The sequence below is a fragment of the Culex pipiens genome, chromosome 3 (genome assembly GCF_016801865.2).
Source record: "Culex pipiens pallens isolate TS chromosome 3, TS_CPP_V2, whole genome shotgun sequence".
NCBI lineage: Eukaryota > Metazoa > Arthropoda > Insecta > Diptera > Culicidae > Culex > Culex pipiens.
The window spans coordinates 142,689,986-142,713,896 of record NC_068939.1 but is presented as its reverse complement, the minus strand read 5'-3'; the positions used below and the strand labels follow the sequence as shown (position 1 = coordinate 142,713,896).

Here is a 23,911-nt window from a genome sequence, read left to right as displayed (position 1 = left end):
GTTTAATTCCTCTCCTCCTGGATCATACAATTATTTATTCCTCTACTTCTGCATATCTCGGAGACAAAGTTAAAGTTAATCCGAATTTTATTTTGCCAGATTTTTCAACAACATTTCTTTAATGCTTCAATAAGATGTAATTCAAAAACCAGGCAAGTCGGGCCAGGTAATAAAATTCCATGCCAGAGCACCTTCATTTGCGATCTCTATGTAGGAATTCCATTGTTGCCATTCCGTTCCGCATGGTCATCGGCATTTTGAACTCCGGGGACGCCGGATTTTTTTTTATCAGACTGTAATTTCCACTCCTCGCTGGACACTGCGGAACCTAAAACGAGAAAATCTGGTCAAATTGTACGGATGACTTGAAAAAAGACCTTTCCATTTGCAGTTGAAAAAATTGTTTGACAGCAACAACAAAAAAGTTGTCAAGCTATGAAAAACAAATCGTAGTGAGCGCCTAGATGAAAATTAGGAAAAAAATGCCAGTGTTGGCCCTTTGCAAAAAACAATTACGACACCATAGCTTAAACCACTAATAATTAAGCCAGATTTACTCGGATCAACCTGTGATGTTCTGAAAAGTTGTTCCCCATACAATAATCTACATAAATTTTATTAGTTCTAATTACTTGAATGGGTAACTGATTGTTGAGGCAGTTAAAACTAAAAAAAGATTTTTTCCCGTAGTAAAACGTTGAAAATCCCATGCAAACTTAAATGTCCCAGAGCTGTGACCAAACCTGAACCAAATTGGCTGAAAATTTCAGGGGAGCTTTAGTGGACATAGAACAATGATTTAATCAACAATGCAACGGTCTTTGACCACTTTTTGCATTTCCAAGGGGGCCTGAACCACACTAATTGTATACATATCGACTCAGAATCGAAAACTGAACAAATGTATGTGTGTATGTATGGGGTGTACCCCATTTGGCATAATGGACATTTGGCATGACGGGTTTTCAAGAAGGACGTTTGGCACAATTTTTTTTTATTAGTACTTCTCATTTTTACGAATGTAAATGTATTGTTTTTTTTACCTTTTTTATATAACTTTAAGAGATTATCACTTGTTTCGAAAAATTAAGTATTTTTTCCCCAATAGTAAATTGTTTCCCTTTTGAATAATTCACAATAAAGAATTTTTATAAAGTTTCGATATTTTTATTTAAAATTAAGTTTAAAGAAGGAAATATCTCTTGTTAGCTTTACATTTTTCCTCTTTCAATATAATTAGCAATTATATTTTTTATGAAATTTTCCCTTCTTTTATATAAATTTCAACTTAAAGATGAGAAAAACCTCTTCAAACCTTCGACAATGGAGACAATTTTGCTTTTCTTTATATTTGGAATTAAGTTTTTTATGCAATTTTCTTCTCTTTTTTATATTCAACTTGAAGAAGGGAAATTCTCTATAGATGTTCTCTTTAAGCATTTCTATAACTTCTGCAATTTTTTTCTCTGTTGGTTTATTTTTTCGCAATAAAATTGTTTATGCAAGTTTCCTTCTTTTATTTATTCAAAACTAATCTTAAAGACGGGACAATTGTAAAAAAAATGCGAATTAAATTGATTTTTTTAATAGCTGTAGGTGAAAAACATAAAAAATAATGCGAATGCCAAATATTTGAAAAGTGGCAAAATGTTAATCTTTAAGGGGTTACATACATGTAAAAAATCTCAAAAAATCATATTCCCGATTATTTATTAAATCCTTTCAAAAGATGATTTCCAATCACTCCTCAAAGTTTCATAAACTTATTTTATGATTTAAGTGAGTCGAAGACGATTTAAGTTTAAAGTTTTGCCATGCGCAAAGCGAACTGTCAAACTTTGTAAGCGTTTTTCTCAAAACACCGAGTTGATTTGCGGGTGCCACGATACCTCGAGACGGGATGGACCAAATTGGCTGAAATTTGGAGTGAGGACTCTCAAGACGTATCCCGTGTGCATGACGAATCCCGATTTTGAAATTTAGGTTTTTTAAAAAACTACAAAAATAAAAAAAAATGTTGATTTTTTATATGAAAACAGAAAAATATTTTTATCTTTTTTTAAAAATAAACTTTTTGAGAATCAGCCTTCGTCATGCACACGGGACCCGTTTAGTGAGTCTTCACCAGAATTTTGAGCCGATTTGGTCAACGCAGTGTTGAGATATCGTGGCACGTGGTTGAAAGTGCTAACTTAAAATAGCTATATCTCGGCAACGGTACATCTAAATATCTTCATATTTATTTTGTTAATAGATGAAAATGTATATTTTAATACCCTGAAAACAGATTTAAAAAAAGTGGAAATGTCTGCTCATATCAACCTCTGACATTTTAGCCAATTTACATGTATGTAACCCCTTAAAGAGACTTTGATAGATTTTTATATAATAGAAGGGAATATTTTATAAACAAACTCAATTTTGAAATATTCAAAAGGCATTTTTTTTAGAGATTTTCCCTTCTTAAAGTTGAAATTTAAATAAAAGAAGGGAAAATTTCATAACAACTCATTTGTCAAATATTTAAAGAAAGAAAAAATGTACATCCAATAGGTTGAATATTAAAGAAGAGAAAATTGCATAAAATCAAAAATTGCAAAATATTGAAAAAAAACAAACTGCATAGCTTTTGAATGATTTTGCCTTCTTTAAGTTTTAAAATAAAAGAAGAGAAAATTGCTTTAAAAAACTTATTGACACATTCCGCCGTGACGTTGCAACGCTTTGACTTTTCTTTTTTCAGTAACTCAAAAAATACAAAGAAAAGGTATATATGTTATAACAGATTCGGAAAGGGCATTAAATTTTCTATAAGAAACAGTGTTGAAACATTATTCTAAGCGAATATTCTTTTTTTGAGAGGAGAATGTGTAGCGTGACGTTGCAACGCGTGACTTTTTCTCAATCCTGACCCAATTCATGTTTTGCCATTAACTCTGCTCTGTTAAACGGCAAATTTTGAGTTCTTCTTCCATTTTTAATGTAAAATTGACCAACAAATCGAATGCAATCAGTAGTTTTTCGAAAAAATCAAACCTCGATTTTTGAAGACCACTTACATTTCGTGACGTTGCAACGCTCTGTTTTTGAAACCAGGGTTTTTCGTTGCGTTGCAACGTCACGAAATTTTAGTTTCAAAATAAATTATAGTTTTTGATAGTTTGATAAGACATAAATAGATAGTACATGGACATGTGAATTGATTGGCTCGCCCATTTAAGACAAACCCCCCCCCCCTCCCCCTATACCGCTTTCACAGTAGCAGTACAATTTACGAAGTTGTCCAAAGCGTTTTCAAAGTAAAAATAAATATGTGTATTATTCCATTATCACAAATGACACCACCCCCTCCCCACTCCCCCCCTCCTCTCTCCATGTAATGGGACGTCCATGCATTACGTAACGGCGTATATCAAGAGGGGGGGGGGTTTAAGGATTTATGCAAAAAATGTATTGGAAGTGTATTACGAGGAGGTGGAGGGGGTCTGAAAATATGAATGTTATGTTACGTAATGCAAGAACGCTCCCTTAATATTTGAATAGTTTTGAGCAATTTACAAAACACGTGGAAGTTTTAGAAGGAAGAAGGAGCTTCAAGTTTTTAGGAGGGCTGAAATTTATAAATAAAGTGCCCATATCGTTTGTTGATGGCCCCTAAGGGGTGATCTGCAAACAACGTAACTTATTTCGTTGACTTTTGTGCTTTTTAAATTAAATTTGAGGAAATAATAAAACTGTATACCTGCGCAACATAACATTTTTAATTGCGAACAACTGAACGTTGCATAAAACTTATTTAGGTAAGGGTTCGTCCAACAACAAAGTGACAAAAGTTTGTAAAAAAACAATCGAATCACGTGTTTTTTATTGTTTAGTGAACTTCACTGTAATTTGGCCTACATAAGGGTGTGAGACAAAAAAAAAATTCGTTGCGTTGTATTAGAATGAACCCTCACGAGAATTAGTTTATCATAAAGGGGCCATCCAGTAACCACGTGATTACTTTTTAGAAAGTTTTAGAATTTTTCCCCCTTGTGATTATCGGTCTATTTTGATTTGTTCAACAAGTTTCTTAAAATACCTACTTTTTCCGAGTTGCATACAAACTTAAGTAACGGAATTTGTGAATACCCATATACAATTCTTCTGTAAATATGCTCAGAAACATTATATAAAAAATATATAATATTTAGTATCCTTTTATCTTCAAAAACCAACAACACAGTAAAAAAAGGTGCAGGTGGTTATGTTCTACATGACCAATATGACAAAGAACTTTGTACAAAACTCCTAAAAAATTATTCTATTACATTTTATTTTTAAATCATTGCCTATTTATTTAACCCTCTACTGCCCAAATTTTTTTTCGAAAATATTTATTTTTCCCGTGTTCTGGAGGTCATTTTGAGCAACTTTTGTGCTACGAAAAACTTTACTTTTCTTGTTTTATGTTTTTCTTGTTTCATTTTTATTATTTTAATTTTCATTTATCTTGTTTAGTTTATGTTTGTTTTTGGTAGTATTTGGCCTATTCTACCACCTAATATGATTTCATTTCGCCTATCTAATTTTTTCATGTTTTTACAGTCACTTTATCAATTTTTTGCATGTTTTCACATTTTCTGCTATAGAATGGCACCATTATCATTTATATTGTAAACAAATGCGTAGAGGCATAGTCTGGGACACTACAAAAATTACTGCATACTTATTTTTACTGAAAATATAGGAAATGTTAGTAAACAACACTGCCAAAGTTGATCCCTAAAAAAATGTCATTTTTAAAAACATTGGCAAAGTCACATAAAATAAGTTTAACTTCCAACCCTGAAATTTTCTGAAATTTTGAGAGTTCTTCTTTCCAATGCTTTTTAAAGATCAAAAATCGGTTGGAAAATTGATTTTTGGCGATTTTTTAGATCGAAGCCCGTCTAAAGGCGGGGTTAGGTTGTAAAGGGTTAATCCTGAATAATTTATTCTAATTAAATGTTTCCAATCTTTGGCACCTCTGTGGAAATAAATTGCCAAAACACGATAATATTGCCAAAACAAGTATGGTTCGGAAAATGCCACGGAACCGGCCACTCTAGGTTGTGGTCACCACAATCAAAATGGTTATTTTCATGTCCAGTAACAAAAACCATGAATTTTGATACCCATATTGCCCCATGTCGGATGGTTCGATTAATGTCCTCCCGGTAGAACCTTCCCTTGGACACTGGCCACTCCGGGTGTGGCCAATCCGGTCAAAATGGCCATTTTAATTACCAGTTTCAAAAACCATGAATTTTGATACCCATATTGCCCCAAGTCGTATGGTTCGGTAAATGTCCCCCCGGAAGAACCTTCCCCAGGGCACTGGCCACTCCGGGTGTGGCCAATATTCTACCAATGTGGTCCCAACCCCATTGCCCCAAATCATTCTAGTTTTCCGGTGACCTTCCTAACAATCTTCATTAGAACAGAATTCCTCCCAATTTGGTGCACATACTGTGTCGTTCAATGTGTGCGTGTGTGTGTGTGAGCAATAAAATTACCACCGTGGATCCGTCTTTGACGAAACCGCGATAGGCACTGAAATTTTCTGAGGCTAAGTGCTAGCTTATATAGTTCGCATGAAATGTGGCAACAGTGGTGCCAAACTCTCGCGTGAGAGTTTCGCGAAAGCAGGAGAGGAAGCAAAATTTGCGCCATGTTGTCACATTTCATGCAAACTATTTAAGCTAGCACTTAGCCTCAGAAAATTTCAGTGCCAACCGTGGTTTCATCGAAGACGGATCCACGGTGGTAATTGTATTGCCCATACACACACACGCACACATTGGAAGACACAGTTTGTACACCAACTTGGGAGGAATTCTGTGTTAATGAAGATTGTAAGGATGGTCACCGGAAAACCAGAATGATTTGAGGCAATGGGGTTGGGACCACATTTATAGGATATTGGCCAAACTCGGAGTCGCCAGTGCCCTGGGAAAGGTTCTACCAGGGGGACATTAATCGAACCATACGACTTGAGGCAATTTTGATACCAATATTACCCCAAGTCGTATAGTTCGGTAAATGTCCCCCCGGAAGAACCTTCCCCGGGGCTATTTTTGAATTTTTGAAGCTTTTTGAAAATATATTTTTGCTTCTTGTTTTTGAGCCATTTTTTTATAATATTGGAGGGGTGGGTTGATTGACGAAAGCTTTGTAAAATATCCTCCGATTTCCACATTTTGTCTGCCTGAATCAGATTCGTTATCTAACTGTAATGAGTTCGAATCCCGAAGGAAGTGCAATGTATGTTTGAGGGTCAGTTCATAAAAGTGTCATTATGACTTGCAAATTAATAAAGAAAACTTACATTTTTGCAACTATTACAGAATTCTACCTAAGTCAATCTTGAACGTTTTTTAATATTTCTAAAAATGTTTGATGAAAATTTTGACGATATTTACTAGTTTCACTCACAATGAAACGTATGAAATTGTTTTAATTATAAAATATTTTGAGCACAGTATTTGTATCCTAAAGTGGGGATCAAAATATTGATAAATAATAAGTTTTTTTATTAACAAAAAATAAAAAATATTAGTATATAAAAGTTTAAAATATACCTTAATTTTGAAAAAGTATAAAATCACTTTACAAGTGGTCAACGGGCCATTTTACAGGATCATTCAAAATGGGTCCGCGGGCCGCAAAATATCACCTCGCGGGCCAAACTTTGGTCACCCCTGCCCTAAGTAGTATGGTTCGATTAATGTCCCCCCGGTAGAACCTTTCCCAGGGCACTGGCCACTCCGGGTGTGGCCAATCCGGTCGAAATGGCCATTTTCATAACCAGTTTCAAAAACCATGAATTTTGATACCCATATTGCCCCAAGTCGTATGGTTCGGTAAATGTCCCCCCGGAAGAACCTTCCCCAGGGCCATGGCCACTCCGGGTGTGGCCAATGTTCTACCAATGTGGTCCCAACCCCATTGCCCCAAATCATTCTAGTTTTCCGGTGACCTTCCTAACAATCTTCATTAGAACAGAATTCCTCCCAATTTGGTGCACATACTGTGTCGTTCAATGTGTGCGTGTGTGTGTGTGAGCAATAAAATTACCACCGTGGATCCGTCTTTGACGAAACCGCGATAGGCACTGAAATTTTCTGAGGCTAAGTGCTAGCTTATATAGTTCGCATGAAATGTGGCAACAGTGGTGCCAAGCTCTCGCGTGAGAGTTTTGCGAAAGCAGGAGAGGAAGCAACATTTGCTACGTGCTTTCAGCCAATCAGCAGCCGGGATTTTTCTTGCATTCATTTTTTATTTTCATCTTAACTTTTAAGTACTTTAACAAAGTTTTATCAACTTTGTGAGGTAGTCAACTTGTACTTTAAGACTTCCCCTTTCGTTTGGTGTGTAAAACATAAAGATTGTTTGAATGGGGGGGAAGATATAAGCATTTGAAAAACGACAGAAAATCGTTACACTTTCGCTTCGCGAAATTTTGGATTGACACCCGTAGACAGTGCCCTTAGGACAAAGTTCTTTGTCAAAAATCATAGTAAAATTTCATCTTAAAAGGAGTACATCTTTTATGTCAGAAAAAAGCTTCAATTTTCCCTCTAATAATGTGTAAATTTACATCTGGCAGACGCTAGGAAAAAATAACTGTAATCCCAAAAAAATATCAAACCGACGATAGTTATATCTAGCTTACTAAGTCCGCGCCCCAACCCGCACGGCCATCTCGCCGCTGTGAAAACTGGACGATCAAAGCCAATCTAGCTCTATGTGCTCCGTACATTGTATACTGTATTTACTGCATATAGGGTACATATACGATTTACGAGAGAGAGGTAAAATTAAAGCTTTTTTCTGACATAAAAGATGTACTCCTTTTTAGATGAAATTTTACCATGATTTTTTTTACTGTGAACGCATACACCTTTTTTGCCATGTGACCAATATGATTTAAAATTTCGTGACGTTGCAACGCAAACTTAAACCTGTTGTAACTTTGGATCTAGACAACCAATTTAGTCGCTCTAGGTTGCATTTGAAAGCTCTTTCCAAGTACAAAGAGTATCCAAAATATCAAAATGATTGAATGTTTAGTTTTCTGTTGGCATAAACAACTGTCCCTTTTTCGTGACGTTGCAACGCAATAAAATGGTAAACTTACACTAGTTTGAAAAAATACTTAACTTAAGATAAACTGCAAAACCATTACATTTCCGTTTAGTACATCTAAAAACCTACAAAATGCAATCAAAAGAATAATTTTTGGATTTTATTTTGCTGAAAACCAGGAGTTTTTAGAAAAAATGCTTTAAAACGATGATTTTATCACGAATTGATGCATAACTTAACCAACTTGTACATAATGATATTCAAATGATGAATTAATGAAAACCATGATTTTTGAAGCTTTAAGTAGTCTAGAATTGAGGAAAAATATCCAAATAGTTCATACACGCTTTTCAAAATTTCATCCTAAGGTGTACATTGCCGGAGAATGTGTCTATTGCATTTCTTTAAAGAAGAGCAAAATACACATATAGGTTGAATTTAAAAAAAGGAGGGAAAGGGAAAATAGTATAAAATCTTTATTGCAAAATATTTAATGACTGAGAAAACTTACATCACTTTGTTAGGTTGAATTTAAAATAAAAGAAGGAAAAATTTAATACAAAAAAAGCAGCAAATTATTTCAAAAGGATAAAAAACTTGTTATTATAAAGAAAATATTTAAACGCATTTTTTGATAAAATAAATACTTTATAAAAAAATAAATTAAAAAAAAAACGCCTGCAATAATTATGCCAAATGTCCATCATGCCAAACGTCCCTGATGTCTTGGACCAATTATGCCAAACGTCCATTATGCCAAATGGGGTACACCCCACGAAGCTCTTGAATATGTCTGCGGTATATTTGATTTTTCTCAAATTACAAGGAAGAGGAAGAAATATTCAAGACCGCTTTTTTTCTGAAACATATCATATAAGGCTGATGCAAATATTTTTCAAAGCTTTTGTCCCTCGGCTCTGGCCGGTGTCGAGGGGGAGGGGGCAAAAAGAAGAAAAAAATATAAATATTGAAATAACAAGCCGTAGTTTCAGCATTTGCATGAAAAAGTGTTTTAAACTGCATTTTAAACTAGTTCAGTTGTTTTGCAATCATTAATTTTCAAAAAATGAAAGATTTTACGAAAACAAAAATTTTAGAGAACCAAAAACCTCAACATCGAACATTTTCAAAAATTCAAAAGAATTTTTAAATTAACTCAAACATGCTCAAAGTGATTCTAATCGCAGGGGAATGCATTTTAAGTTGATTTCAGCTGATTTTCCGAAGTTTTTTGAAAAAAAAAAATGTTTCGCCCCCTGATTTTTCGGGCCGACTTTAAAGGGGGAGGAGACAAAAACTTTAAATAAAATTTGTACCAGCCTAATATTAAATAATTACAACAGTGTTAATGCAGAAAATAGTTACGAAGAATAAATGTTTGCCAACTTTATTTTGTTATTTGTTCTCTTCAATCCACTACTGCAACAACTTTGCATACCTCTCTATGTCTCTCTATCTCTCTGTATAAGCAACTTCAGAGTCCAATAGTACCTATATCTGCTTCAGCTTGCCAGTATGTGAATGTGAATACCACTTTTTAATCGAAACTGCATTTGAATGATCGGTCAGAGATCTCATTGATGGTGCTGGGCTGAAGTCGTGCATAGAGTGCAGACTCCAAAACTCCAAACTTCAGCCCAGCTCAACGGCGACGACGACGTCGACTTGGCTAAGCCCTGGACTTTCTGTGGTTTTGCGGTCGGTTGTTTGCTTGTTTTCTTTTGCCCCTTTTTCTGTGTGTTCGTGTTTGTGTGTCCATTTCAAACCGGTTCGCCGGTATTTGTGTGTTGTGTACCTTTGCTGCTCTGGGTATGTTTGTGTACACAAATACCTCCGGCGGATTACTGCCTTCAGGAGAGGGATGAAGGAAAAAAAAGAGCTCTTGCATCCAACCAACCTCTAGCAGCAGCCACAAAAGTGTTGCTGAGCCCCAAAGCAGTCCAAAGGTCTCTGCTGCTGCTGCTGTTGTGGCTAGGATGGCTAACTTTAGAGCCACTTTTCTACGATTTAAATTAGATTCTCTCTATCTGATAGAGGGTCGATTTGAAGTCGTAAAAAAATGCATCGAAGAAGGTAGTGTGGAAAGTGAAAACTCGTTTGGGGGTTATGGGCATTTTAGAAAGAAATAAAACGCATTTAATTGTTTATCTGTTTACTATTAATGCAAGTGAAATTATAAGTCAAATTCATTAAATCAAAAAAAAATATCCTTTGTTGCACTAGCTCACAACTTCGAAAGATTTACTTTTCAATTTCGAATGTGAGAAATATTTGGACTTAAGATTTCCAAAAAAGTGTCCACGTACACAGAAAAATAAGTTTTATTTTAGAAGCATGAAATTTTGGAATATTACCTCTTTTTATGATAATATGTGTAAAAATGTGAACCTGCTGAGTATTTATCAATTCCCTTTTTTACGATAAATCCATTTACTGATGAATATTACCATCATTGTTTAACTGTGGTATTTCCAACTGGTTTTACAGTCGATTTTTTTTCGAAAAAAGATCCTTTTTTGTGATGTAGTATCCATGGAAACGAACTTAATTTTCAATAAATGTAAATGTAATTTTTAAATGGTTAAAATGGATGAAAATGAACATTTTCATGCATGTTTCTATTGTGAAATTGGCAGTCTGGTTATCTCTTGGTTAATCTCTTGATATTTTTTTTATTTCTATGTTTATAAATTAAAACATTGAAAAATATATTTTAAGCCTTGTTTTTTTTTAATTAACTTTTTCAAACAAATTTTCCCGTTTTTTTTTTTGTAAAAAAATCCATTTTTAAACTGCGATATCTCTGCACAGTAAAAAAATCTGTGGAAAACCGCATGCACATCACCTTTGTGAGCAAAAGCAAGTAATATTGTATAAGAAAACGTGTACACAAAAAAATCAGGTGTGCTCACCCTAAAAATAACATCAATCCGACGAGAGTCATATTCAGATTACCAAGTCGGCGCCCCAACCACCTCGGCTATCTCGTCGCTATGCATATGGTTGGTTTTTCACCGATGTAGCTGTAGGTTCCCCATTAGAGCGTCCAATTTCCCGGGGTTACAAAATTCCCGGGAAATGGGAAATTTTCAATAAATTTCCCGGGAATTCCCGGGAAGTTTTAAAATTTTAGAAGATTATTCTGATTCTGTTTTTGATTAATATTTTGCAAGAGAATTGTACACAGTAAAAAATAATGAAAATTTGGAAGCTGTAATTTTGGAAGGTTGAATATTACCTCTTTTATGATGTAATTTACTTCAATTTAGACTGAAAAGTGACATTACACCAGAAAAGAAGTAAAATTACACATTTCCAGAGGTAAAATTACACATTTCCAGAGGTAAAATTACACCTTTTCCTGACATAAAAGATGTACCCCTTCCCAGATGTAATATTATTTTGATTTTTTTTTTCTGTGTATAGAACAGCAACTTTAATGGTCAAAATGAGTGTGAGGATCAATTCATGGCTTAACTGCTTGTAAAAAATATTGCAACTTTGAGTAAATATATAAATTTTCTAATTTTTTGTGCTGTCTTTACAATCGTACCATATAAACAAATATTAGCAATATTAGTTGCTCAGAAGTATTTTTAAATCAATGTGTTTGGACAGTGAAAATCTATGCTCCACAACAATACAGTTGCTTTCAAATTTGTCTCAGTGACCATAAACTATTGCATTCTTTAGATAAATTTCATACGATACGAAGTTGTTTTTTTTTAAAATGATTTTTCATTTCATGGAATGATTTTAGTTATATAATTATATGGCCTAAAAAATTAATTAGAATAAAAAAAAAATCATAGTGTAAAAGTGGTTGAAAATAAACGATATTTTATTCATATTTAATCCTCTTACGCCCTCGGCAGCTCACGTGCTTCATAAATTTGTAACTTCAAACAGAAATTTCTCGAATACTTTTAAACAAATTCTTCTCGAACAACCCTTTTTGAAAAAAATCTTAAATCAATTCAATTTTCATCCGATTTGGTCAAGGTTCAAGGTAAACAAAAATATTAAACAAATCTCAATTTTTATCTTGGCCGGAAGAGGTGAATATCTTATTTTCAAATGATATCCCGAGCAGACGGAAATAACTTGGGAATAACATTTTTTGATATTTGAAAATACTATATCAATAACATAGTTTGTTATTTATAACAAGATTTGTTATTCGTCGTTATGATTCTTCGAACAAATCTCTGTTATTATTTTTTGTTATTTTTACAACTAACCCAATCATCACAATAACAATTGGCGGTATTCTTCCATAACAAAAAATGTTATTCCCAAGTTGTTTTGGATTTCAACCAATATCAGACCAATAACAAATTTTGTTATGATAACATATACTGTTATTAAACTCTTATGCAAAAAATGGTTTTTCAAGAAGATTCCATAACACTTTCTGTTATTTTAACAGTATTTGTTATTGAAATGGCATGAATTCTGTTATTACCGTCTGCCCGGTATAACAAAAATATTCGTTAAAAAGGGTTGTCGATAATAAAATAGTTAATATTCATTCCAAAATAGCGTAATTTTTGTTGCCCAACATGTAAGCAAACAATATTCCTAGTTGTGAATGCTTCCAAAATAAATATTATCTGAATTAAACCTTGACATGAAATTTACAGGCAGGCTGATTAGTTCAATATGAACAGTAGATTGGAATGAATAAAATCAAATCAGGTTCTCTAATTATTATTATTTTGCCTTTCTTACAAAAGAAAGGTTTAAGGTTTGCTTTTGGACAAAACGCTTTTCTCAGAAATCTTTTTAAAAAAATCGTACACGGCGAGGATTCGTCCCAGGAAAAAATCCTATTACTAAATTGAAGGTTTAGATGCGCTCTTTCGATTGAATTTTGGCCCGAAACCCTCAACTAAAAGTCTGATTTTTGAGAGCTCTTTTACTGAAATACACGAGCGATGTCTGTATCCGCTCTTAAAAATTTGTGTCTTCCATCACTGGAAAACCGCTCGTAACAGCCGTGGGGTCGGAGACGAACACCCTATTTTTTCCTATTATTTTTTGGTTTTATGCAAAATCATATACTGAACATCAAATTCGAAGTCCCGGTTCGTTCTCGCTCGAAAGCTCGGCAAGTCGTCAAGTCGAAGCTTCAACGCCAGCGCTTTTACGCTTGCGCGTGAAAGTGTTCTTTCTGGCTTCTCATAATAGATCGACAAAGTGCAATAGCGATACAGATTTTTTTTTAAGTTAATCATAGACTAACATTGAAGACTGAGTACCCTTTATTTTTTCTAATAATGTCAATCCAATATGTTTTTCTTAATTAAATTTAAATATCTTGCGACAAATAATGTACCTCTGAAATTAAAAAAAATGGCATTCGAGGATTAGCCTTAAAAGATTCAAAGCTTTAGGTAAAATTCTCACTGGGTCATCATTATGTTTCTGAAAAATTAATTGCACCTATATATTTCTCGGAGTTTAATCATTTTGTAAGAAAGGCTCTATTTCACCTCTGGTGATATTTAATCGGGATTTTTTTGGTGCCAAAAAGGTAGGAAAATGTATACCTTCGCTTGTTTTTCGGGAGTTCCCGGGAAATTTACAAATTTCCCGGGAAACGGGAAATATTAAAAAAAAATCTGATTATGACTCTCGCCGAATTGATGTTATTTTTGGGGTGAGCAGACCTGATTTTTTTTTCTTCGGTACATGGTTTTTGTGTACACGTTTTCTCATACAATATTACATGCTGAACAAAAAATTTGCACTGGGTTATCTCGGACTGACTCAATGAGTCAAATTGGTAGAACAATGAAAGGTCCACAATTTTGTGTCTGTTTTGAATAGCATTGTCCTCTTAATGTGAGGAAGGCACCAACCACCTAAGGGTGGATTAGGTAACGTTTTTCAATTAAAAATTTTGTTCAGTGTGTGTGCGCAAATGAAAGTTTAAAGTTTAAATAAATCCCAAAACAAATTCTGTACATAGAATATTACTTCAGGGCAGCGAAAAATCATCATCAAAAGAAAATTTGTGAACGTTCATCACGAGAAAATATCCGAATGGAACATGGCCTTCCTCTCGCGCACGAAAGATCGGTAAAAGGAATCTAAAAAAAATAAAAATGAATGATCATCTTGATTTTTTAGCAGAACGTCTTTTCACTACACTACACTTGCAAGTGTAACGTCACACGTCAAAAATGATCTGTTGTTACGAAATATATAATGTGAAATTCACAAAAAAATCGTCCACAGATTGATTTTCTAGGAGTTCTGGAGCGATTTTCTTTTGCGTGATTAGCCTCTTTCTCTTTCGCTGGTGAAGAGAGCTCGCAAGCGAAAATGATTTGTTTGCGATTATTCCATCCCTACTTCAGGGTAAAAGGACCAAACCGGACGCTTCTGGATGCAAAAGATTCAGATCTGTCTATATTTTGAACTGTCAAAAGGGGAGAAAATATGGTCCGATTTGCCGGAGTCATGCTCCAAAAACTGGAAATTGTCTCTTTTTTAGATTATTTTCAGTCAAGAAATCATTTTTTTTTTTTTGCTCTACAGCATTGCCTTGGCGTTCTCGATTGCGAGATTCCTACTCGAAACTAAGTGTCCGAAGGCTTGACTGTTGAGGCAATTGCAAATTTCTTTTTACACCTAAGCTTCCATCCAACCCTGGATTCGAACTGACGACCTTTGGATTGTGAGTCCAACTGCCTACCAGCGACTCCCCCGAGGCAGGACCCAGGGAGTCGACTCCTACACCTGGACTGAGCTAACGACCCAACCTTTAAGGTTAGACCGGGGCCAACATTTCTTCCCCGTCCGACGGAAGGCGGGATCTCGTCTCGAAAAATGCCACCGGGACCTTCTGGGATTGAACCCAGGCCGACTGGGTGAGAGGCAATTACGCTTACCCATACACCGCGGGTCCCGGCGTATCTGTGACAAATTTGAGAGACTTTGGTAAAAGTTTTTGTATGATACTTAGGGTTTGAGTTATTTGATAAACAAGTTTCATACAAAAATTACTTTTTAAATCGTTTAGAACTTTTGAGGTTCCAGTTATGCAGCTTCGGTCCCATATTTTGGACAACCTATACCAGCCACTTTAGGTTTCTTTAGGTCAAGTCTGTCATAAACGTAAACAAGTTAATATTTTTGCAATTTGAGATAAGCCCATATTCAAAAGGCAGTCAAGATTGAAATCGTTTTCATCCCCTAGTAACTATTGTCTATTGTCATCCCTAACCCAACCCATTCCCTCCCTTAACCCTCCAAATCCCAATCAATACCGACTTCATCCATTTGCATAATTTCCCCCTAGCTTTTCCCAATTTGAACACACGATAACCCCGAAACAAAAACAACAACTAAAAATCACTCTCGTCATTGTGAATGCACCCGAAACCACAACAAAAAAAGTCGTCCCCATACGACGACTCTACCGACCAAATGCCTTTTGATTAACCGCGCGGCTCGTTCAACCCGGCTCTTGAACGACATCACCACAACTTCAACTCGGCGCGCGCGAAAAAAAAAACTAAAAGCTAAAAGAGAAGGGGGTCTGCGAGTGACCTAAATTCGGGGTGCCCTCAACGTTGAAACGTACCTGCTCCGATCGTTGCTGAATCTCCATCTCGGTGCTGCTTGTACTCCGACTTGTGCTGCTGCCGCTGTGTCGATGGAGGAAGGTTTCGCTCGTCGAGCGACCCGGAGGGGATTACACCGCTCATCAATCACTTCACCAGCACCGGGCTAGAATCTTCCTTCGACCGTGGAAAGGATTACATAATTCCGGAAGGGGGTGGCGGGAGTACGCACTCACAGGACTCGGTTGGTGGCGTTCACCGCGTCTACGACACAACCTTTCACGACAATCTCGTGACGAACGTCACAACAACAACTTCCTTTTTTCCTTTTTATTTTTTCGCCTGACGTGAGGTTAATTCACTGATTGTATGACTATAGCTATGCGAGATACCTTCTTCTTCCCTCTCAACTAGTACACATTCTAGGTTTTATTTTGGTTGTTTCATTCACACAAGACTCTCTCTCTTCGTTCTTCCTCTCACCGAAAGTCGTGAGTGTCACGCACGCTTTCTCCCGTACACCTTTGTTCCAGGTCTCTTGCTCTACGACCTGGTTCTCCGCTCGTTCTTCACCTCACACTTCCCAAAGCCGCTAAACGACGCTAATATTTTCACTTTTGGGGAGCCCGCCCGCGTTCCCAGGTCATCCCATTTTCCGCCGGCGGCGACGGTTCCGACACCCGGTTCACGGCGCGGCGCTTTTCCAAGAAATTTCTTTAGCACCTTTTCGTGTGTTAATCCCCTGCTTCGCGCACTCAGAGAGAACCTTCCCCAGCAGTATTGGTGACCGCGCGCTCCGTTACATCTGTGTTGGTTCCAGCAGTTGGGGCTGCCAAAGGGCAAAACCGACACACTCCGGGAACTCGCTGCCGCGCGCGGCTGACACTTTGGTGGCCAACCTAACGGGAATCTCACTCACTTTTTTTTTTGCTTGCCCGCTTCGCGGGTTTGCCGATCTTCGGTGGTTTCTTTTGCTGCTGCAGCTGCCGGAGATCTCTCTGGAAGGATTGGCAAGAAGAAAAAAAACGGTTTAGTGTTGGTGCTGACTGGACGACCACTCTGGTGTTGTTGGTGCAGGTTTCTTGCGCGAGGCAATGAATTCGCAGCACTGCGAGTTAATGTTGCGGAGTCTGTAATTGTGGGACGAGCGATTGGGTCTTTGAAGAAGGAGGGAGGGGGAACGGTTAGTCATCGGTTTGTGGTGACCGCTTGGAGTTGATGCCGAAGCTGTTGGGATGAGAGGGTTTGAATTAATGTTCCATGTAGATTCAGAACTGTATTGTTGATTGAACATTCATATACTCAAACTGAAACCAATTCAACGAAACATCTTTGCGGATAACTTTGCACAGTTGGTCTGGCCGTTTAGCAAAGAAGGATGTTGAAAATAATCGCTCCGGCATTCTTCAGGATGCTTCCGGAAGGATGGGTGCGCTAGCGTTGGATTGTATTAGATTAGGTTAGATGCAGTCAAACTCCCTAAATGGCCTAAATTCAATGTCACCCCTGCTGAAGGTATTCGAAATTTGAATGACTGGACATAAAGCGTGCCCAGAACTTGAAAAACTAATTTATCACAAGCGGTTTGCTCTGCAACCCACAGTTTCTACTCAAATCTAGGGTTCCGAAGGCTTGAATGAAAAGCACTAAGTCTAACGGCTGACCAACGACTCAGAGAGACGACTAATAACACCTGGAACACGCAGAAAAACAAGGCATATTTGAATCAACAAAACGTTTTGTTGATTTGAAAATCAAGATTTTTGTTGAATCAACGCTAAACGTCAAAGCAACTTTTTCAAAACAACAAAAGATTTTTGTGGAATTAAGAAAATCAAGGTTTGTTTCAACGCAAAATCGGCGTTGATTATATTCAACAAAAATTTTGTTGAATCAAACCTCGTACTGGCTGATTCTACAAAATATTTTTCTGCGTGAATGACCTAACGACCTAACGTAACCCTCTACAACCCAACCCCGCCTTTAGACGGGCCTCGATAAAAAAAAAATCGCCAAAAATCATTTTTTCAACCAATTTTTGATGTTTAAAAAGCATTTGAAAGAAGAACTCTTGAAATTTTAGAAAATTTTAGGGTTGGATGTTTGACTTGTTTTATGTGACTTTGCCAATGTTTTTAAAAATTTAATTATTTTGGGGTCAACTTTGACTGTGTTTTTTACTAACATATCATATATTTTAAGAAAAAGAAATATGCAGTAATTTGTCTAGTGTCCCAGATAATGCCTCTACGCATTGTTATACAATTTCAATGATAATGGTGCCATTCTAGAGCAGAAAATGTGAAAACAAACAAAAAATGGAAAAAGTTCGGATTTTTTTTTTTTTTTTTTTCAAAAAGACGTAAGAGTCAATTGTAAACAAAGCCATTTTTTCCTCGGTATTCGACCAACTTACGATAACCCAATTTCAAAAATGCGTATGATTGTTCATCTACACGTCTTTCAAGTGCCCCAAACTAAAAATAAATGAAATTTTGTTACAATTTGGAGAAAAACGAATATTAGTGTCGGAGGTCACGGTGGGTCTTACGGCTTTTTGAAAAAACTCACCCGAGAAAGTGACTATAAAGACATGAAAGAAATAGGTAGGAGTCATTCCATGTCAACTGAGTACATTTTTGGACTCGACCTTCACCGATTTGTACCAAACTTGGAGGGAACGTTCATCTATTGATAGTTAACAGAAATCCCAAGTTAGGTGCTGATTGGACCATCCCTCTATTTTTGGCACCGCCCTCATTTTTTCTATTTTTCGATTCTCGATTTTCTAAAAAAAAACTTTTTTTTTCCTTAATAATAACTTTCAACTATTTGAGCAAAAGACTATCTACAGGTTGCATATTATAGAAAATTGTCCAAGGAATTTTATAAAAATAAAATTTAAACCCTTAAATGCCCACTAATACTATATTTTAACGTTTTAAGTATTAAAATTCAGTTTTGACCAATAGCTTATATTTTTATTTGTTTTATTTTATCACCATCGTGTTCCCCGGACAATTTTACACAATGATCAATGTAGACCTCAAACTAAAATGAACTATTGACGAGATATAGCAATTTTACTGAAAAAAGTTTGATTTTGCGCAGCACTCTGTCCTATGAATTCAAATCCGAAATAAGTTTCTCACATATAAAAACCGAACTATGCAGGATTCATCCCTTTTTGTTGAAAAGTACACCAAGTACTTCTGAATGCTGCGCAAAATCAAACTTTTTTCAGTAAAATCTCCGTATCTAGCCAATAGTTCATTTTAGTTTGATTATTATGTAAAATTGTCCGGAGAATACGATGGTGATAAAATAAAACAAATAAAAATATAAGGAATTTGACAAAACTGAATTTTAATACTTAAAACGTTAAAATATAGTATTAGTGAGCATTGGTCCCTATTTTGGACCTACTAAGCCGAGCGCACTTTTTATTTGATGTTTTCTCAAAGGCTGCTATAGGCAGCCTTGCTTTTATTATATGAATAAGTTGGTTTTTGGCTTCCTCTCCGAGGAATGCCATATAAAATCACATGAAAATTGGCCAAAAAATGTCACTGCGATTTCTCGGAAATGGCTGAACGGATTTGGACACTTCCGGTCGCATTCGATCCCTCTAAGCTTCCGATAAGTCGCTATTGAAAATCTTCCCCGTAGCCCTTTCCTGTCAAGATATTTACGAAAAACGATTTGCAAACCTAAAACCAAAAAACAAAAAAAAACGATGAAAATTTTTCAATATTGCTTCATTTTTGCATAACCAGGGTTGTTACGGGAAAGTCGAAAAAAAATCCGCGCCAAATCCGCGCCGACCGAAACCTCAATCCGCGCGAAATCCGCGCCATATAAAAAAAAACTGGGAATGTTATTTCCAAAGAAAAAACTAATACAGAAAGTATTTTATTAAAAACATGAAACTCGTTTTATATTTGAAGGAATGAAAGCAAAAAATCCTTTTAAAAAATACCTCAAGAGACATCAAGAAAAGTGTCACCAAAAAAAACCTTTTTGCAAATCAGAGGGACACTACAATAATTTTGACCAATATAAATAAAATAGAAAATTATAAACCAATATAAACAAAATTAAAAAATCTAATAAATGAAATTTAACTTCAAAAATATAAGCTCAAACAAACCAAAATCTAAAATTTTAATATGATTAAATATTAGATTTCGAAATTCTAAAAATTCAAAATCTATGAATTTTAATACAGATTGTATTCCAAATTCCTCACTAAAATTTCATTTCGAAACAAATTGCATTTCCAATATTTGAAATATTTTCTTCTAAAAATTTAAGAATTTAAAGTTTAAGAATTTAAGATTTTAGAATTTAAGAATTTAAATTTTATTTGAGATTTTTGAGATTACCGTTTTTTTTTTTGTTTGCAAATCTTGATTTTTTTAATTTCGATTTTTTTTAATTTGCATTTTTCTTTAAATTTTGAATTTTTGATTTTTTAGGTTTTTGGAGTTTCGGAATTTTTAAATTACGAAATTCGAAATTTTTTTAATCTAATTTTTTTTTAAAACTATGATAAAAAAAAAGTTTCGAATTTTTGAAATTTGAATGATGGAGCATTAATTTTTGAATGTTCTGATCTTTTTATTTTTCGCCAAGAATGTTTAAATTTAGAAAAATATTTCTACGGGTAAATCCCATCTAAAATTCAAAGGCAAATTGAATATATCCACTATAAAATTAAAAATAAATAAGGTTAAAAAAACATTACTCAAAACTCAAAAGAAATTACATATTCAGAGCCGGATATATTAAGAAATGAGTAAAGTGTAGTAATAATTTTATTTAAGAAAATCTCAACCATACATTTAAAAAATAATCTCTACATAATCTTCATCTTAATTTTTCGACGGTTCGTATTAAGAAAATACAAACAAACATTTTCAGAAAAAAAAATCTATTAATAAGAAATTGAAATTGCACTCAATGGAGAAAAAAACAAATTCTTGATATTATTTTTCCTAATAACTTGAAAGTAATTCTATCTATTTATTCATCAAAATCGCCATCCGCGCGAAATCCGCGCCTGAGCAAAATTAGTCAGCAAATCCGCGCCAAATCCGCGCGATCCGCGCCGTTTGTAACAACCCTGCATAACTAGGTAGTCTGGAATGTCCTCCATCCCCGGCTGAAACGGGACAAAAATCCATTGAAATTTGCCAAAGTTACAGCCATTTTAGGAAAACTGTTTGCATTCAGCCGCCTTCAAATCGACTAAAACGAGGCCAAAATTAACCAAAATTTCGGCATGTTGCACATTTTTGTAAAGCTCTTTCAAAACCCAATTCACTGAGATACATATCTCGACGAATTATTAAGCTTAGTAGTTAATATCTGCACTAAACTGCTAGTTTCGACGATACTAATGCATTATCACATGCTGGTTCGCCCATCCGGCAAAAAAAAAACCAGAACTATTATACTTCATTCGAAAGCATTTTTCATCGTGCTTCGAATGTCATCTTCGGAAATAAAATTCCCTTTGTGAATCGCGTCCAGCATGCAATGATTCCGCCGACCTCAAATCAGGTCCAGAATTGCCTCAAAATCGTCTTCGCCAAGCCAAGACAAGTCAAGTCATTTCGGGAAATGACAATATGTAATGTGTTCTTAGTTCTTCCATAAGCCATCGATCGACTCCGTTAGCGATACACTTTTTACCTTTTTTTCAATTTCTTTTTAGTTACGGAATGTGAGAGCAGAATGCGAGAGAGGGAGAGTGTTTACGGAAATTTTTACTCGTTCGAGCACTGCATTAGTTTTTATGGATTTTCGTCGACAGACCGTAGGCATATTTCTAGCAAAACATTGTAATAGGGCCAAAGTCGAAGTGTAAACAAAGAGTCTATCCTGCTCACGTCAGTTGATGTTTACATTAGGAACGATCAGGTTAGACTCTTTGTTTACACTTCGGCTTCGGCCCTATTTCAATGTTTTGCTAGATTTTACTTTTACTCGGATAGAATACTGCCGTTTTATGGCGATATGATGTATACGCCATTGAGTTGATTTTGCTGTAGACACGATTTACTGTTTTTGTTCATTTTTTCAATTTAAAATGACTAATTTAAGGTCTGCTCTGTAGAAACTGTTAAAAAGTACAATAAAAATGTGGCCCCTACAAAATGTCTTGTTTTTTCCTATTCTCTACGATTTTAAACCACAAACATCATTTGGCCGTAAAAATAGCAATAAAAAATCACTACTTTTCCTGCCCAATGATGTATGTATACATTGCTCGATCAAAGCTGGCTTTATTTTTTGTGCCAGCTATTTTGATAGCTGAGTGGATCCCTTAATGAATTGTCCACGTGGATACTTTAATGGGGAGGGTTTTAGGGAGCGTTCTTGTATTACGTAACGCAGCTGGGGGGAGGGGGGTCGGAGGCCATGTTACGCTCCATGCAACATTTTTAAAATTTGTATGGACATTTTGTTACGAGGGGGGGGTCTAAAAACCGATTTTTTGCGTTACGTAATTTAAGAACGCTCCCTTAGCGATTGTCTACGCTCCATAAACACATTTTTTGCATGAACAATTGTCCGCAAGGGAGGTGGGTGGGTCTAGAATTTTCAAAAAAGTGTCTACGTGGATGTGGATAAGGTGCCATCCATTAAGTACGTCACATTAAAATCAGCCAAAATCAACTCCACCCCCCTTTGTCACGATTTCCTTATGCTTTTAACACGCAATGTCACGCTTGCTCAAAACCCCCCTCTTCCCTCAGAACGTGACGTACTTTATGGATGACGCCTAATGGACGTCCCTTTAAGAATTAAATCGAAATAATGTAATCAAATATTGCCAAGTCTTGATTTGGTCCCAAAACCACAAATCAACATTTAAACAGTATTGAATTTGACTTTTATCAATGTATACATACATCATGATGAGTAAAATTGGCGCATACATCATTGTTTGTTTGCTTAATAAAATGGGCCCCAGAGCAGTTTTTTGAAAAATTCTTTCGTCAGGAGGTTGCTTTTAAGATTCTTTATCAGACTGTACAATAAAATTGAAAATGTCCAAAATGGCGTATACATCATATCGCCGTAAAACGGCAGAATAGCATTCGATTTAGTAAGTCTATAGACTATATACTTTATAAAGTAATATGCTTTCTGTCAAAAAGGATCGCAAAGTTATTTTTGTTTTGTTTTAAAAATTCATTTTTAATCCTTTGCGGTCGTACAAAGGGTCATTGTACCCAGAAAATTAAGCTATCATGGTGAACAATAATATTAGCAATTTAGTTGAATTTTAGAACTCAATTAATGAATCGTCTCTATATATATTAGGGTGGGTACGTTTTTCAAAAAGTTCTTCGATCAAGTTTTAGTATGGTTCCCCTTGTAGGGCATGCCCATAGGGACTTTCATGCCAAATATCAGCACATTTGGTTGTAAACTCGCTGCGCGCATCAGGGTTAAAGTTTACATGGAAATTACCATGGGAAATTGGAACTTTTTATTAAAACGCTCCTACAGGTCTGGGAAAATCACGCGCCAACTTCTGGTATTGTCATCAGGCCTAAGGGGAATAATCTGGAGAACATTTTTCCCGAAGAAAGCATACGGATTTGTTGTACCTAGAGCTGGCGCATCGGCAAACAATCCGATGTCTCCGGAATCAACGGTTTTCCCGGAAAAAGCATCAAATTTTCCTTAGCATGCTATGAAAGCTTGATGCACACCGCGACGCCATATGTCAGGTAGGTGCCACGTAGGTGAGAAATGGCTGGAATATTCAATTCCAAACCTTCTTTTAACTAGAAAATGAACATATCGAGTAATCCTGACATTATTTATTTGAATTCAGAATTCAGAAAATTGGAGCGGCTGTGGCTGACTGGTTACGGTGTTCGCTTTGTAAGCGAATGGATCTGGGTTCGATGCCCATCTGCTCCCAACGAGAAAGTTAAGAACACATAAAATTTGAAATTGAACGAAAAATCATAGTCGCTCTAGGCGGGGTTCGAACCCCCGTCCTATGGATTGGTAAGCAAAAATGCTAACCACTAGGCCATGACGACTTGGTGAGCTTGGACTGGAATTAGGAATACTATTACAGAGAGCGGGTTGTGGCGCTATAACCACGGCAAATAGTGTCCAGGGCATTCGTGGAAATACAATGTCCCATCCCAGAGAGAGTCTCGGAGTACCAAACCTTCTTAGCATGGTGCTCCCAACGA

The 23,911-nt window shown here is 35.8% G+C and overlaps 1 protein-coding gene across 2 annotated transcripts in view; it reads right to left on the bottom strand.

The window, feature by feature from the left end:
- The window catches only part of LOC120420931 (latrophilin Cirl), an 80,715-nt gene that overhangs the window by 49,165 nt on the left and 7,639 nt on the right, over positions 1 to 23,911 (bottom strand). For both annotated transcript variants that reach the window (XM_039584063.2, XM_039584062.2), the window contains exon 2: positions 15,704 to 16,681. The gene's annotated coding sequence lies outside the window, so the exon portion shown is untranslated. The remainder of the gene's footprint in view (positions 1 to 15,703; positions 16,682 to 23,911) is intronic.